The 16,221-nt window shown below is 49.0% G+C and overlaps 1 non-coding gene across 1 annotated transcript; it reads right to left on the reverse strand.

Annotated features, from left to right (window-relative positions):
* Positions 1 to 14,831: 14,831 nt before the first annotated feature.
* Positions 14,832 to 14,994, reverse strand: LOC144675790 (U1 spliceosomal RNA). Its single transcript, XR_013575162.1, has one exon. It is a non-coding gene; the product is annotated as a U1 spliceosomal RNA (small nuclear RNA).
* Positions 14,995 to 16,221: the final 1,227 nt, after the last annotated feature.

Consider the following 16,221-nt stretch of genomic DNA (forward strand, 5'->3'; position numbering starts at 1 on the left):
CCAGCCACAGTTGAGAATCCTCACGGTGGAGCCACTCTTTACTCGGACTCCGCAATGGGACCATGTGGTGACTGTGCTTCACACTCGCTTGAGGTGCAGGCAGAGGCAGAGAGTGGGATATGCGGAAGGATCTGGCGGGGATAAATGAGGGAATGTGTGCCGTGGTCTCCATTGTGGAAGAGTTCCGGTGCAGCAGCGGCACTGCGTTGACCCTCATGGTTGAGCGCACTGCCGCCTCCATGAGGAGAGTGGTGAGTCTCATGGAGAGGCTGCTCCAGGGACAGAATCAGGGGTTCCTGGGGTTGCGCTCAGGCCTGCAACCCCTCACACAGACGCTAACCTCAAGTGGGAAGTGGATGGGGCACCCAGTATCCCAGCTAGCTGCCCATCCATCAGCAGCAAGCAGGGAGGTGCACAGCGACCTCACATTGGATCACGACCTTCTTGTTGTCTCTGCGGGCTCCTCTCAGGGCGCTCTGGATGATGGCAGCAGCTCCTCCTTCCCTCTGCCAGTGACTGTCACATTTGATGAGGCTGCGATGACTGGGACGATGCCAGCCGTGGCACTGGCCGCTCCCTCCCAGGCGGGGCCAGCACAGGCTCCACTGGCCAGAGGATGACACCAAGATCATCAAGGCCAACAGGACAGCAGAGTCAGCAGGCTGTCTCCAATGTCGGTGCCAGTGAGGGGAGAGCACCCGTAAACGCAAGTTTAAAGCACCTTAAGAACAAGAGGGACTGGTCACCGGTCATCTATTGTTCCCTGTTTTGTTTATCTTGTTTTAATGGTGTGACCACCAACAGCGGATATTGTTCCCTTCAATACTATGTGACTTCCAACATTAAATTATATTTGCTTTTGTGTTATTGGCGTGTGTCTGTTTCATTTATTTTGTGGGTGCAGGGTACGCCGGTATGTAATGCTGGATGTGGGTGGCTCAAAACTTTATTGCACAGGCACTGAGTGTATCTTGGGGCCCAAGGAAAGGGTGATTTCTGTGATCCAGGATGGAGGTGGCAGCCCTGGCATGAGGTGGTAGTTCTTATTTGGCAGCCTAGCTGAAGGAGCGTTGGATCAAGGCATCCCTGCCTCCATAGACGTTACTGAGTCTCCCTCCACACCCTCAGCGTTTTCCTCACTGTGCTCCTCTTCGGACTCACTCCGGGATTCATCATCTGTGGCCTATGGAGCTGTGTCAAGATCCTCTTCCTCCAGTGGGTCCCCCTTTGCCATTGCCAGATTGTGGAGAGCGTAGCATGCAAGCACTATCAGTGACACCCGCTCTGGGGGGTTATTGTAGTGCTCCCCCGAACGGTCCAGGCATCGGAAGCGCATCTTCTGAAGTCTTTTGGTCCTCTCTTACCACCCCGCTTTGGAGGCTTGGCTCCTGTTGTATTGCTGCTCTTGGATGACGGAGAGGCATCATGAGCCACCTTTTCAGGGGATAGCACTAGTCTCCCAGGAGCCATCAATCCAGATGGGCTGTAGCACTGAATAGCCTTGACGCCTGGGAGTGTCTCAGGATGTAAGTGACATGGGGTCTGCCTGGGTACCTTGCATAGACTTGCAGAATCTGCATCCTATGGTCACACACTATCTGCACGTTCATGGAGGGGAATCCCTTCCTGTTGACGAAGGCATCCGGCTTACCCACGCGCACCCAGGATGGGAGGGCATCCCAGTAATCGCTGCAAAGCCTCTGGCTCGCTCAGCCTGGCTGGCCTCGTCTTACGGAAATGAGTGAAGTCAATACCCGCCTGAACAGAGCTTCTGTCACCAGCTTGACACAACTGTGGACAGCTGATTGGGAGGCTCCACACAGATGCTCCACTGAGCCCTGGAAAGAGCCAGAGGCATAGACATTGAAGGCCACAGTGACCTTCAGAGCCACTGGCATGAAGTGTCCATCCACGCAGTCGGAGGTCATCTCAGGCCCGATCATCTGACAAATGGAGGTCACAGTCTCGCTGGAACGATGGAGCCACCTTCAGCATTGCACCTCAGACATATTGAAGTAGCTACATCACTGCCTGTAAACCCTGGCAGCAGGATAGTGGCATCTTCTGCGGCCCCTTGTGCCTTGGACTACCTGCTGGCCCTGCGCCCCTTGTGCCTGCAACTCTCCTCCCGCAGGTCACTCCCCTGGACCTGCATTGGGACACTTGGCCTCCTCCCCCTTCTGCCCCTCCCTCCTCAGAGGAGGTGCCTCCAGCAGAGACCACAAGGCTGTCTGATACCTGGAAGGGTCCACACGATCCGAATCCTCAGGGGGCCTGGAAGACACCAACGAGTCCTGGAATGACGTGTGGAAATGCTCTGAATGAAGCCCCGATCAGAGATTCAGCTGACAAGTACCAATAAGCCACCAGCAGCAAGTTATCTCCAAAACTCCTCACTACTCACATCGACAATGCTGCTGACCCTTCTTACGCCGCACGTGGATGAGGTTTAGCGAATTGTGGGCTGCTCACCTGCCTGTGCAAGGACTGACAAGTCGCACGGGGAACATTCAATCAGCATCAGCTGAGTTGCTAAGGGCCTTAACTGGCCTCTTTATCAATGGCAGGCGCGGCTCCGACTTCTGCGTGGGTCCGCCGAGCGAAATATCGCACGAGTGCGCGATGACACCAGGACACTCGCCCGCCGCCATCGCCCGTCATTTTACACTTGTTCAAGTCGGGCGCACGCCCGCCCAGGTGAAAAGTCTGGCCTATATGTATTTCTGTAGACTGTATGTACCTTCTGTAACTTTGTAATTTCTGTAAGGCAACGTGTCACTCTGTACTTTCACCATTTTTTAAAATTAACTTGTACCAAGCACAGGCAGATAAGAATTCTAGAAGACATCTAGACATCAATTAAACAGTTAAGTTAGTGAGCCTCATACCGCTACCTGCACGTTGGTAGAGGAGAATATTGGCATCTTGAAGATGCGATTCTGAAGCCTCGACAGATCTGGCAGAACGCTCCAGTCCAATCCCCAGAGGGTCTCACAGATCATCGTAGCTCAGTGAATGCGGCCTAACCTGGCACTACAAAGGGGTGAAGACTTATTCGTGGGTGTGGACATCACTGCCTAGACCAGCATCTATTGCCCATCCCTAGTTACCCTTGAGAAGGTGATGGTGAGCTGCCTTCTTGAACTGCTTCAGTCTATGTGGTGTAGGTGCATCCATAGCACTGTTAGGGAGGGAGTTCCAGGGTTTTGACCCAGTGACAGTGAAGGAAAGGTGATATATTTCCCAGTCAGGATGGTGAGGGGCTTGAATGGGAGCTTCCAGGTGGTGGTGATTCCATGTGTCTGCTACCCTTCTCCTTCTAGGTGGTAGCGGTGGTGGGTTTGGAAGGTGCAGTACAAGGAGCCTTGGTGAATTTTTGCAGTGCATCTTGGGGATGGTACACACTGCTGCTACTGTGCATCGGTGGTGGAGGGAGTGAAGGTTTGTGAAAAGTCCAGCTAAACGCGATTAGGGATGGGCAATAAATGTTGGCCGAGCCAGCGACACCCACATCCCATCAATCAAAAAAACAAACACCTCACCCGGAGACTTCAGAGAGGCACAACTGATTTGAGCTGGGCTGCTCCAAAAAGCAGGGACAGAATTGTTATGTGAGCCATCAAATGCTGAAGCCTTTTATCCTCAGGGTGGGGATTTGTAGAAAGTTTAGCTTTAATAATTAGCTTGTAGTTCAGTCATGTTTAGTGATCAACCAATCGAAGTATGTTCATCAATTAACCCAACATGACTTTGCTGAATTGTAGTCAATACAGGACATTAGTGCATCACATGACTAGGCCCTTGTTAAAAGTCAGATCCACACTTGATCGAGTGGACACACCACACGGCCCCAAGCCAGTGCTCTGAAGTCAGTCAATGTTGATTCGATTAGAATGTAGCGTCATTGTGCTTCCTAGCAATTGAAATTCAGATTGCATTTCAAAATTTAAATGAAGAAATTTAAAAGGTTTATTGTGTGAAGTAAAACAACTGCAAGGTTCTAAACAATTAATCAGAACCAGCTTAGTCTTTTTAAACTGGGAGTGTTGTAAATATATAACCATCCTCGTCTCTGTAAATTTAGTGAAGTTCTGTAATCGGTTTTTGTAGCTGTGTAGTTCCTGTGACTTTTATTCTTTATGAACCTGTGATATATTAGTCTATATCTTGTACCTGTACCTTGTTACCTTAAGATAAAAGCAAAAAATTGCAGATGCTGGAAATCCAAAACAAAAACAAAAATACCTGGAGGAACTCAGCAGGTCTGACAGCATCTGCGGAGAGGAGCACAGTTAACGTTTCAAGTCTGTATGACTCTTCACCAGAACTAAGAAAAAATAGAAAAGAAGTGAAATATAAGCTGGTTTAAGGGGAGGTGGGACAGGTAGAGCTGGATAAAGGACCAGTGATAGGTGGAGATTGCCAAAAGATGTCATAGACAAAAGGCCAAAGAGGTGTTCACGGTGGTGATATTAGCTAAGAAATGTGCTAATGGTGACATTAAGGGTAGAAAGCAGGACGAGCAAGGTACAGATAGCCCTAGTGGGGGTGGGGTGGGGGGAAGGGATCGAAATAGGCTAAAAGGTAGAGATAAAACAATGGATGGAAATACATTGAAAAATAATAGAAATAGGTGGGAAAAGAAAAATACATATAAATTACTGGAAAAAGGGGAAGAGACAGTTCATGATCTAAAGTTGTTGAACTCAATATTCAGTCCGGAAGGCTGTAAAGTACCTGGTCGGAAGATGAGGTGCTGTTCCTCCAGTTTGCGTTGAGCTTCACTGGAACAATGCAGCAAGCCAAGGACGGGCATGAGAGCAGGGTGGAGTGTTGAAATGGCAAGCGACAGGGAGGTCTGGGTCATACTTGCAGACAGGCCGGAGGTGTTCCTCCAAGCTGTCACCCAGTCTGCGTTTGGTCTCTCCCATTGGGAGAAGTGAATGCAGTAGACTAAATTGAGGGAAGTGCAAGTGAAATGCTGCTTCACTTGAAAGGAGTGTATGGGCCCTTGGACGGTGAGGAGAGGGGAAGTAAAGGGACAGGTGTTGCACCTTCTGCGGATGCATGGGAAGGTGCTGTGGGAGGGGGTTGAGGTGTTGGGGCTGATGGAGGAGTGGATCAGGGTGTCTCGGAGGGAACGATCCCTGCGGAATGCCACCGGGGGGGTGAAGGGAAGATGTGTTTGGTGGTGGCATCATGCTGGAGTTGGCGGAAATGGCGCAGGATGATCCTTCGAATGCAGAGGCTGGTGGGGTGACCTCAAGGTAACCTTGTTACCTTAAGTTTAATACAGCAGTAATCTCTATGCACTGATATATGCATTTGTGTAGACTGTTTGTACTTTCTGTAACTTTGTAATTTCTATGACGCTATGTACCAATTTGCACTTTCACTATTTTAAAAATTAATTTGTAACATTTAGGTGAATGAGTCTAAATGTTAATCAGTAGTGTTGGGCACCACACTCTCCTAACATAATCCAAAAATAGAACTCATCATGCACATGGGTTGTACTTTGGAAAGAGTTAAAAGCACCAGCTTTAAGCTGTCAGGCACTATGAATTTGAAGATTGAACTGGGAGCAGAAGACCACAGAACTGATAGAGAAAAGGTGGGGGGAGGGGGAGAGAGAGAGAGGGGGGGAGGGGGAGTGAGAGAGAGGGGTGGAGGGGGAGAGAGAGAGAGAGGGAGAGAGGGGGGAGGGGGAGAGAGACGGGAGAGAGAGAGAGAGAGGGGGGAGGGGGAGAGAGAGGGAGAGGGGGAAGGAGGGGGAGAGAGAGGGAGAGAGAGGGGGGAGGGGGAGAGAGAGGGAGAAAGAGAGAGAGAGAGGGGGGGGAGGGGGAGAGAGAGGGAAAGGGGGAAGGAGGGGGAGAGAGAGAGGGGGGAGGGGGAGAGAGAGGGAGAAAGAGAGGGGGGAGGGGGAGAGAGACGGGAGAGAGAGAGAGCAAGTGAGCCTAGCTTGAATGGAGAAGTAAAAACTGTATTAAGTCAGTAAATTCACTGCCTAATTGGTTAATTCTTATTTTTGGTGCTTAATAAACGTTCCTGAGTTACATTACTAGATTGTGTTCTGTTGCCTGAATGGTTAAAGTCTCAAAAGAACAAACTAATATTGGGTGAGTGGATTTGGAGGTTAAAACCCTGAAAAAACTTAGTGGCCATGTACTGAACAACTCCACACAGACACACACAACAGGAAGAGACCAGCTGAGCTGCTACTTGGATACAAAGCAACAGCAAGATGCCAGAGCTGAGGGAGATCAGTGTAGATCAGGAGGTCTGAGATCATGATGCTGAAAAAATGCAGAGGCTGCTGCAAAGCTTTATGGAGACCACTGAAGGCGGGCGGTGGGGGGGCACGAGACAGTCTGATCAAATACTGCTGAGACAAAAGAATCTGAGGGAGAACGGATACACCATTTTACCCCAAGCTGTACACTGTCATTGCCGAGAAGGGAAACCGTGCGAATCTCCAGCTGCCAGAAGCAGTACTGTGTGGCACAAATTCTCCATGTGTCGAAAAGGATTCTGGTGACAAAGGCATAAGCAGCAGATGAACCAGATGTAGGAGCTGAGGCAAAGCTGACATCCAGTAATCCACAAGCCCAGGTCAGCAATGCTGACGGCAGGCACACAGCTAGCTATCCAGAGGGGAAAGCACCAGTTCCAGAGGGGAACCTAACCCTGACATGATGGCCAGAGTTCCCAAAACAGCAGGCAGGGCCACGATGCGACAGGTTTGGCTCAAAGAAGGGCAGGACTGGGCATTAAATATTCTCGGTGTTTGGGAGAGACAGGAAAGGGGGGAAACGGCCGGGGGTGGATGGGAGCGGCGATATTGGTTAAAGGTGGCTTTACAGTACTGGAAAGAGAGGATGTCCCAGAGGGGTCAAGGACAGGATCTCTCTGGCTAGAGCTAAGGAATGAAAAAGTTGCAATGACATTGATCAGTGTAGTATATAGATCGCCAACTAGTGGAAGGGATGTGGAGAGATAAATTTGCAAAGTAATTTCATAGAGGTGCAAGAATTATAGAGTAATCGTAATGGGGGACTTCAACTATTCAAATTCACACTGGGATAGGAATAGTGCAAAGGGACAAGAGGGGCCAGAGTTCCTGGAATGTGCTTAAGATCATTTTCGGCGGCAGCATCTTTCCAATCCAACCAGAGGGCAGGCACTGCTGGACCTGCTTCTGGGCAATGAGTTGGCCCAAGTGGTCAAATATCACTGGGAGAGCCTCGAGGGGACGGTGATCATTGTATCATAAGGTTTAGATTGCCCATGGAAAAGGACAGAGAACAATCCAGAGCAGGGATAATTAATTGGGGGAAAGACAACTTCGATGAGATGACAATGCACCTGAGTCAAGTGAGTTGGAATCGAATGTTGGCGGAAAAGACAGTGGCTGAACAATGGACCATGTTCAGAGAGAAAGTATTGTAGACAATGTCAAGGTATATTCCCTTGCAGGGAAAGGTCGGACAAATAAATCCAGAACGCCCCTGGATGATGAGAGATGGAGGTGAGGTTGAAATGGAAGGAGTGCACATATGTCAGGTGGAAACTACAATCGACAATCAGGCTAAATATAGAAAGACCAAAAGGGAAGTGAAGAAACTAATAAGAAAAGCAAGGAGAGAGCCTGAAAAGAAGCTTCCAGCGAACATAAAAGGGAATTTCAAGGTCTTCTATCAACATGTATATAAAAAGAAAGGTTGGTAAAAGAAAGGGTAGGGCGGATTAGGGACAACAAACGGGACTTGCACGTGGAGGCTGGAGAAATAGTGGAGGTATTGAACAAGTAACGTCTGTCTTTACAAAGGAAGACGATGCTACCCAGGCCGAGGTGAGAGAGGAGGTAACTGGTACAGTGGAAGAATTTACAATTGATAGGAAGGTGGTGTTGGAAAGGCTATCTTTACTTAAAACAGATAAGGTACCAGGACCGGATGAGATGCATCCGAGTCTTCCAGTCTTCCTTAGACACCGGCGAGGTGCCAGAGGACTGGAGAATTGTGAATGTTACACCCTTGTTCAAAAAGGGTTGCAAGGATAAAGCTGGCAACTACAGACCAGTCAGTTTGACCTCAGTGGTAGGGAAACTTCTGGAAACTATAGTACCGGATAAAATCAATAATCACCTAGACAAGTGCAGGATAATTAAGGAAAGTCAGCATGGCTTCATCAAGGGAAAATCATGTTGAACTAACTTGGAGTTTTGCGGAGGTAACAGAGAAGGCTGATGAAGGAAATGCTGTTGATGTGGTGTATATGGATTTTCAAAAGGCATTTGAGACAGTGCCACACAACAGACTTGTGAGCAAAATTCTAGCTCCTGGAATAAAAGGGAAAGTAGGCACTTGGATAAGAAATTGGTTGAGTGACAGGAAACAGTAGTGATAAATGGTTGTTTTCCAGATTGGAGGAAGGTTTGTAGTGGGGTTCCTCAGGGGTCAGTTGTGGGGCCCTTGCTCTTTCTGATATATATTAATGCTCTAGACTGTGGTTTGCAGGGCACGACTTCAACATTTGCAGTTGATACAAAGATTCAAAATGTTGTCAACTGTGATGAGCATAGTCTTGAACTTCAAAAGGACATCGACGTTGAAGATGCAGAAAATTTGGATTTATTTTAAAGTACTAGCCAGGACCAGCAGCTAAGGCACCAAAGCATACACAAACAGTCGCAGCCTTACATGAAAGCTATAAACTTGTACAAAGGGCTCAGCTGTAAATTTGCAGTTAGGAAATGGGAGACACACGGGCGGGGACACGGGATAACTCAATCAAGAGATGGGGAAGCCCATTTCGCACCGTCTGATAGCAATCTTCAAAAGGACAATGCCCAGTCCCTGCACTGCAATTACTGTACAAGAACACAATTATCAGCCCACCGGGGGGGGGGGTCATTGTGCTGTGGCCTTTGTCTAACGAATACCATTAAGTTGTAACTGATAGTAAAAGATATATAAACTGTGCTCATTTCAACCTCGGTGGAGAAGCGCCCGAATTTCCCAGCATTTTCTCCCTGCATGTGTAATAAAGGAACCACTTGAATATTGCATCTGGACTCCGAGTGTTGAAATTTTGTCCCAGAGTATTCCTCGGACCTTTCAATTGGTGCTGCGAGCAGGGCCCGAAGGATGCAGGACACCGACGGGGAAATGGGATGAGTCAGTGTGAATTCATTTTTATTCATACTAAATCCGACTCCGTCCCGATCCAGGAACCGTCAGGCGCCCCACGTATCAGAAACCTGGGCTCCAGGCAATAGTTCAAGGGGTGGTAAGGGTGGGGTAGTTCGCTTGTCTTATAGATTGTTATAATTACATCCGGTATTAGCCGCAAGTAACGAGTTCGGTCAGAAAGGACCCAGGGTAAGAACCATACCGCTGACAACAACTATACCCCGACCGTCTTACCCAGAGATGGCCAGTGGTGACAAACTCGAGTGGGGACCAGAGGGATCCTTGACACAGCATTGAGCTGACAAAAATAAGAAATCGATAGGCAAAATGATAAAGAACAATTGGAACCCATTTGACTCACCCGCTGATCAGAGAAAATGGTGGGATAATCAGAAAAAAGACAAAGATGATGAAGCCTGGATCCTAATGTTAAGACAACACGTAGAGTTAAGTAAGAAAGTAAATCGAATGTTGGCCAACAAATCCCAAAATGAAGAGCTGGTCCAGGCAAAAAATCTCATGTCAGTTTCGGCAGCTTTACCACAGCCACCAGTAGCTGCACAATACGCAGATAATGTAGATTGGAACGGGCTGGTGGAACAAGCAGCAGGATATGAGGAACAACGGGAAGCGGGTTGGGAATCACCACCCCCGTAACCCGTGGCCCCAATTAAGATAGAGCATGTGCCCCTGGTGCACGGACAACCAGGCAGACCAGGCACAGCAGCAAGCTGATTTCCGAGCCTTTAGAGCAGAAATGGCACAAGACTTAGGGCAAGCCCCAGTTAATTGGAATACAGTGACTGGAGTAAAACAAGAAAAGGGCGAGAGTGCCCATGAATATGGCAATCGGAGGTTTGAGGCATATTGTAACTACAGGGTTGTAGGTGCTGCGCTGAACCGAGACGATGTACAGATTATGCAATTGTACAAGGATGGCCTTAGCCTGGCCCACCAGGCAATCCTAAACACCAGGCCTGGGCCCACCAGGCGATCCTAAACACCGGGCCCACCAGGCGATCCTAGACACCGGGCCCACCAGGCGATCCTAGACACCGGGCCCGGGCTAGTAGACAAGAACACATATGATCGAGGAAGATGGGCCACCGGGGTAGATAACCACATAGGGAAAACTAAGATAAAGGTGTCGGCAGTGAGGTTACAGACCCCACTGAAATGGTGGCCACTGCAGCAGCCGTTCCTAAACCCGAGGTGTGCTTTAATTGTAAAAACCCGAACATAAAATATTTACAGTGTTAGATGTAGCCAATGGATTTTGGTCGATACCACTGGACCAGGAATCCCAAGATAAATTCGCTTTCACAGTGGGAGGGAGACGGTGAACATGGGCGAGGCTCCCACAGGGATTCCACAACAGCCCCAACATCTTCCATCGGGTCACGAGTGAGAAGCTGAGTCCGTGCGACGTAGAGTCTAACAACAGTACAATCTTATAATATGCAGATGATATCCTAATAGCGTCAGAATCGGAAAGGGGCCACATCGGAGCTCTCCTCTGATAGTCATAAGGACACTGAAAAATGCTGGATTTAAGATAAACCCCTTTATGAGTTGCTGACCGGGAGGGCGATGCGCTTGCCAGAGGGCAGAGCCACCGGAAGTGAGGATATGGGACCCATCAGAGATAAAATTAAAAACGATATTAAGCAATTGGATGGACAGCTAAAGGAATTACAACAGGAAGTGAAGGACCAACAGGCTATCAGGGATTTAGAAGAGAGGACAAAAGGGGGACCCCCGTCACCACCGGCTGAGGTCGGAGACATGGTGTTTGTTCAAATCACCCCTAGCCAACCAGGTTTTGCCCCAAAATGGACTGGACCGTACGGAATTATTCACGTGCCTGCGCCGATATGAAGGGAAAAGCTAGGTGGAAACACTGGTCGCAACTGAAAAGGTATGATGTAAGTAAGAAAGACTAAATTACCAGGCAGCGGGGGGAAAACGGGCAACGAGCAGTCCGTACTGTGTAGGCCAAGTGGTTTAGGATTCATTCCCGATCTGGAGGACCGGCCATCTGAAAGACAAAAGGGGGAATCCTCAACTACGGGGAGGGTCACCGTGGGCTGTGCACAAGGAGGGACGTAAAGGAGAAAGCTACAGTGTGTGAGAGATTTTTCGCAATTTACCTTCACACCCCAGGAGAACAACAACTGGGGTCACTGTCCCGGGGAGGAAGACTTGGGAATGACAGATACCTGGCATTGGATCTTGAGGGCCAAACACGGAGAGTTGACTGCAACGGCGGACCCCCGGACCGACACCACCCTGCTATCACAGGACACGACGACACCACAGAGACTATCTTGCCCAGACATGACCCCTGGGCCACAGAATGGACTGGTACTGTATACGGACGGTGAACTCTTGTATGATAATGTTAAACATGAAATTGTACAGGTAATTGTGAACCTGGCAGGTATGCGACTGCCAGAGTATTGCAGAAACCAAGCGCCCCTACGAAAACTGTACAAATTACTGAGTAAGGCTGTGATTAATCAGGCGGCCGACGCCACGGGAGCCACTAGATTCAGGGCACCACCAGAAGAGAGAGTTAGTTAACAATGTACTGACAAGGGTGAACACAGGGACTTCCCTGGTAAACTCTCTCGACATTCAAGGAATCAACTCCGAGGTCACGAATCTTAAAGGGATCATGAGGCAGCTTGCTCATAAGAGTAGCGAGGGGTGGTGAAACGGCAGCGGCCCTAGGGGGCAAGAGTGTGGCATCTGTATTGGAAAGCGTACACGTTATAGAGACCCATGCTAAAGCCACCAGCCAATTAACAGAAAGGAAGGAACGACAAGAGGACAGCACCCAAAAAAGCCAGCTTACGGCCGGTGGATGATCGGGCAATTAAGACACAATCTGGGCCAGATCCAAAGTGGGGAGGTACCGGGCTGGATCAACAGTGCCCGGTTGTGGGGGATGGACAAGAACCCAGGCGTCATCGACGCATGTACATTGAAAGGAGTGACCAGGGTGTATGCGGTGATTCAGAAGTGCACCTCAAACCAAATGAACGTGATAGGTATGGGCAATCCCCTCAGTCACAGCAGACACGGGCCCACACCCTCAGTACCAAGTGGAGAACATTGGGTTAATCTGAGACAATGACTCCCTCCGGTACTACCCCATAGATATGCATGCCATATGCAAGAATGAGGGCATACACGGGGAATCACTGAGCGGGTGCAGGAGGAAAGGTAGCCTCACAATTAGCTCCCATCCAGTTGGAACGGGGGGGGGTGCTGGACAAATGCGGGTACAACCGAACGGAGGGTTGTATATTAGAAATTACCCACAGAGAAAACCATCACACCCGCTCAGGATACAAGGGAACCCCGGCTCCCAGTTACTATCAGACACGCGTGAATGATGTACGTCCAACAAAGGGGTCAGGTCTCAGTCAACCCCTCCGACACACTCCACCATGCCCTGGAACACTATGACGAACCTAAGCAGGCCCCAATTCCCAACCTTCCCGAAAGTCTGACAAAGTTGAAAGGTGTCTTACGAAAGGTGAGGAATCAGCATTACGTGTTACAGGCGGTGTGTAAAAGGCTAATCAATGATATGGAAGAGCACTTGAGAGATCCGACATGGTGGGAGCAAGTGTGGGAATGGGGGCTGAATGCGGACATACACCCCTGGATAAGAATAAGCTCTCATATACTCGTCGCAGTGCAGCTAGTGTTAGCATTGTTTAACTCTAATTCTTTCAATGTCTTCTCCAGACAATCCAAAAAGTACCAGGAGACCATGAGTGGCGTACTGAGAGGCTGCGAGGAGACATTTGCGTTACATTATGGGACCAGCAACACTCACACACACACAGATTACACAATCCACACTGACATCACTAAAAATCACAGACGGAATCTCAGTAACAATCCACATGCTTTGCACAGTCTTGTGTTGGGGGTTTAGTGTTTGATATTTCGAACTGCAGTGACATTCCCGACAAGATGAGTTAAAGTTTTAACCTTAACCAGAAAATGGCTGAAACATTGTTTTCCTGGGATGAACACGTCAAAGGACAGGAAGAATCAGAAAGTTGTCCTGCCCTGGGATTAACATATCAATGGACAGGCCTCCTGGGGAGCAGATTGAGAGACATCCCAACATGCCAGGGGTGGAGTCTGCAAACTGCTCATTCAGGATATACCTGGCTAGGAACCCAATCCGAAAACCGCCTCCAGAGTGCGGAGCTAGTCCCCACTCTGGTTTAATGTGCGTGTGTGTTCCCTCTGTCTCAATCTGCTTTATAACTCTTTGACTTGTTTGTATTTGGATGTTGCTGAGTTGTAACTGAGAGTGAATCATTGGCTCTTGCGTTATTTTGTTTGAAAATGTTCTTTGCTCTCTGTTTTAATGGAATTAATTTTCTCCCCCACCCCTCAAAGAATTTTTATTTTGAAACCTGCAATCTGAAGATCCAGACTGGGACAAGGACTCTTCTTCTTCAGGAGTTTCCTGAGACCTTCTCCAAGGCCGTGCCCCATGGGCCCACGTGAGTTTGTGTCCGTTTCTTACCCTGAGATTTCATTTCCTCTCCGGGACCCTGGTTTTCGGTGGCTCCGGTTAACCAGTTCCTGTTGGACTGCGGGCCTGGAGTTTCAAAAAGAAAATCCTGGGGTTAAAGTAGCCCAGCCTTGCAATCTAAAACTTACATGTTAGCCTCCAGTGTGTGAGGAACAGGAGCCCCACAAGAGGAAATGAAAAGTCCTAAAGTGAAGCTGCCTAAAATCTTGTTATAATTCAGGGACAATGCGTGTATTTTGGGCCGTGCGATCATTCTGACGGTTAAACGGGATTCCCGGTGGTCATTTTACTGAGGGTTTAGATTTCTATCTGCCTTTCTCCAGTTTTCTTTCTGTTTATTTCTTCGCTTTGCGCTATTTAAGCCTTCAAGGAATAATCACAGGTGAATTGATGGGCCTACAGCAGGGCAAGTGAGCTGCAGAAGGGGCAGGGAAAGACTTTACACATGGGGAGAGGAGGCAGGAGTTTCAGAAGGTAGGAGTCACACAGGGGGCTGATTAAGGGGGAGATTATACAGAGGAGGTGGGAGGCTGCTGTTCGTTTCGGAGGGGGGTAATTTGAATGAACATGGGGACAGGGTGCTTGTTCATGTTTGAAATAGTGAGGGGTCGCTGCTACATGTTTAAAATGGTGAATGCATATGAGTTAATAGCTGATATGAGTTTGTATTTATACAGACGTCCAGATAGATAGGGGGTGGGGCGGTGCTGGGAGTGCGGGGACTGTTGTGATGGTGGGTTGGGTGTTAGATGGGGGTTGTTTGAGAGAGATTTTTGAGTGGGCAAACGCGGGGTTAAAAATGGCGCGAGTAATTTGGCGGCCACGAAACAAACGGTCTGGCGAAAATGATGCATAGATGGAATAATTGTCGGCTGATAATGACAGGGAGGAAAAGAATGGGGGTTGGATAATATTTGCGAGGAGGAAAGAAAAAGCTAAATAACCAGTCCAGTATAGATTTTGAAGAGCACACATTGGGGGTTATATATTTCTTTTTTCAGAAAAGGTTGCTGACAGGAAATAGAAGAGAAAATGAAAGATATGATGAAATCTATTTTTTGAATTGTGAATCGGGGAGAGCGCAAACGCAGTCCCCCACTACCACAAATTTTACAGTCGAGTATCCCGCATTTGGGGACATCGCAGGCGTCAGCACACCCGAAGTGCAATGGGCTAGCATCGTCCTGGGAGAACCTTTTTTTTTTGCAAAAATATACTTTATTCATAAAATATCTTCAACCACATTCCAAACCATTTCAAAAACACCATTACAAGGGTACAATCCGGTTCAACTTTAACAAAATGTATCACCAGGTGCATCAGTACAAACAATATTACAATCATTTACAGGCTTTCACTTTGAGCTGTACAGCCCGAGGGGCTCTAAACAGTTCCCAGTCTCTCGGTGCGCTGTGGTAGAAAGGTCTTAGACAGCGGCCCTTCCCCATTGCGCTTTTGCAGCAGCTGCCCCAAGCTTTAGTGCGTCCCTCAGCACGTAGTCCTCGGCCTTGGAATGTGCCAGTCCGCAACACTCGGTCGGGGACAACTCGTTGCGCTGGAAGACCAACAAGTTTCGGGCAGACCAAAGCGCGTCTTTCACCGAGTTGATGATCCTCCAGCTGCAGTTGATGTTTGTCTCGGTGTGTGTCCCTGGGAACAGCCCGTAAAGCACAGAGTCCTGTGTCACAGAACTGCTCGGGATGAACCTCGACAGAAACCACTGCATCTCTCTCCAGATCTTCTTTGCAAAGGCACCAACTACAAGGATGTGAACAACGGTCTCATACCGACCACAGCCACCTCGAGGGCAACATGCCAAGGGGGTGAGACTCCTGACTTTGACAGTCTGCTCGGGGAACCATCCCACAGGGTCCACCCTCTCCTTTTCCCTCAGGGCCTCTAGGACGTTACGTGCTGACCACTGCCTGATGGACTTGTGGTCAAAGGTGTTTTTCTGCATAAATTTTTCCACCAGGGACAGGTGGTACGGCACGGTCCAACTACTTGGAGCGTTCCGCGGCAGCGTGGCCAGACCCATCCTTCGCAACACCGGGGACAGGTAGAACCTCAGCACGTAGTGACACTTGGTGTTTGCGTACTGAGGGTCTACACACCGCTTGATGCAGCCACACACAAAGGTGGCCATCAGTATGAGGGCGATGTTGGGCACGTTTTTTTCCCCTTTATCTAGAGGCTTGTACATCGCGTCTCTGCGGACACGATCCATTTTTGACCTCCAGATAAAGCGGAAGATGGCTCGAGTGATCGCCACCACGCAGGAGTGTGGAATGGGCCAGACCTGCGCCACGTACAGCAACAGCGAGAGTGCCTCACACCTGATGACCAGGTTCTTACCCGCAATGGAGAGGGAGCGTCGCTCCCACATGCCCAGTTTCCTTTTCACCATAGCCACTCGCTCCTTCCAGTTTCTAACGCATGCCCCGGTCCCTCCGAACCATA

Source organism: Cetorhinus maximus, unplaced genomic scaffold (genome assembly GCF_964194155.1).
Source record: "Cetorhinus maximus unplaced genomic scaffold, sCetMax3.hap1.1 HAP1_SCAFFOLD_1159, whole genome shotgun sequence".
In the NCBI taxonomy this organism is placed as follows: Eukaryota; Metazoa; Chordata; class Chondrichthyes; order Lamniformes; family Cetorhinidae; genus Cetorhinus; species Cetorhinus maximus.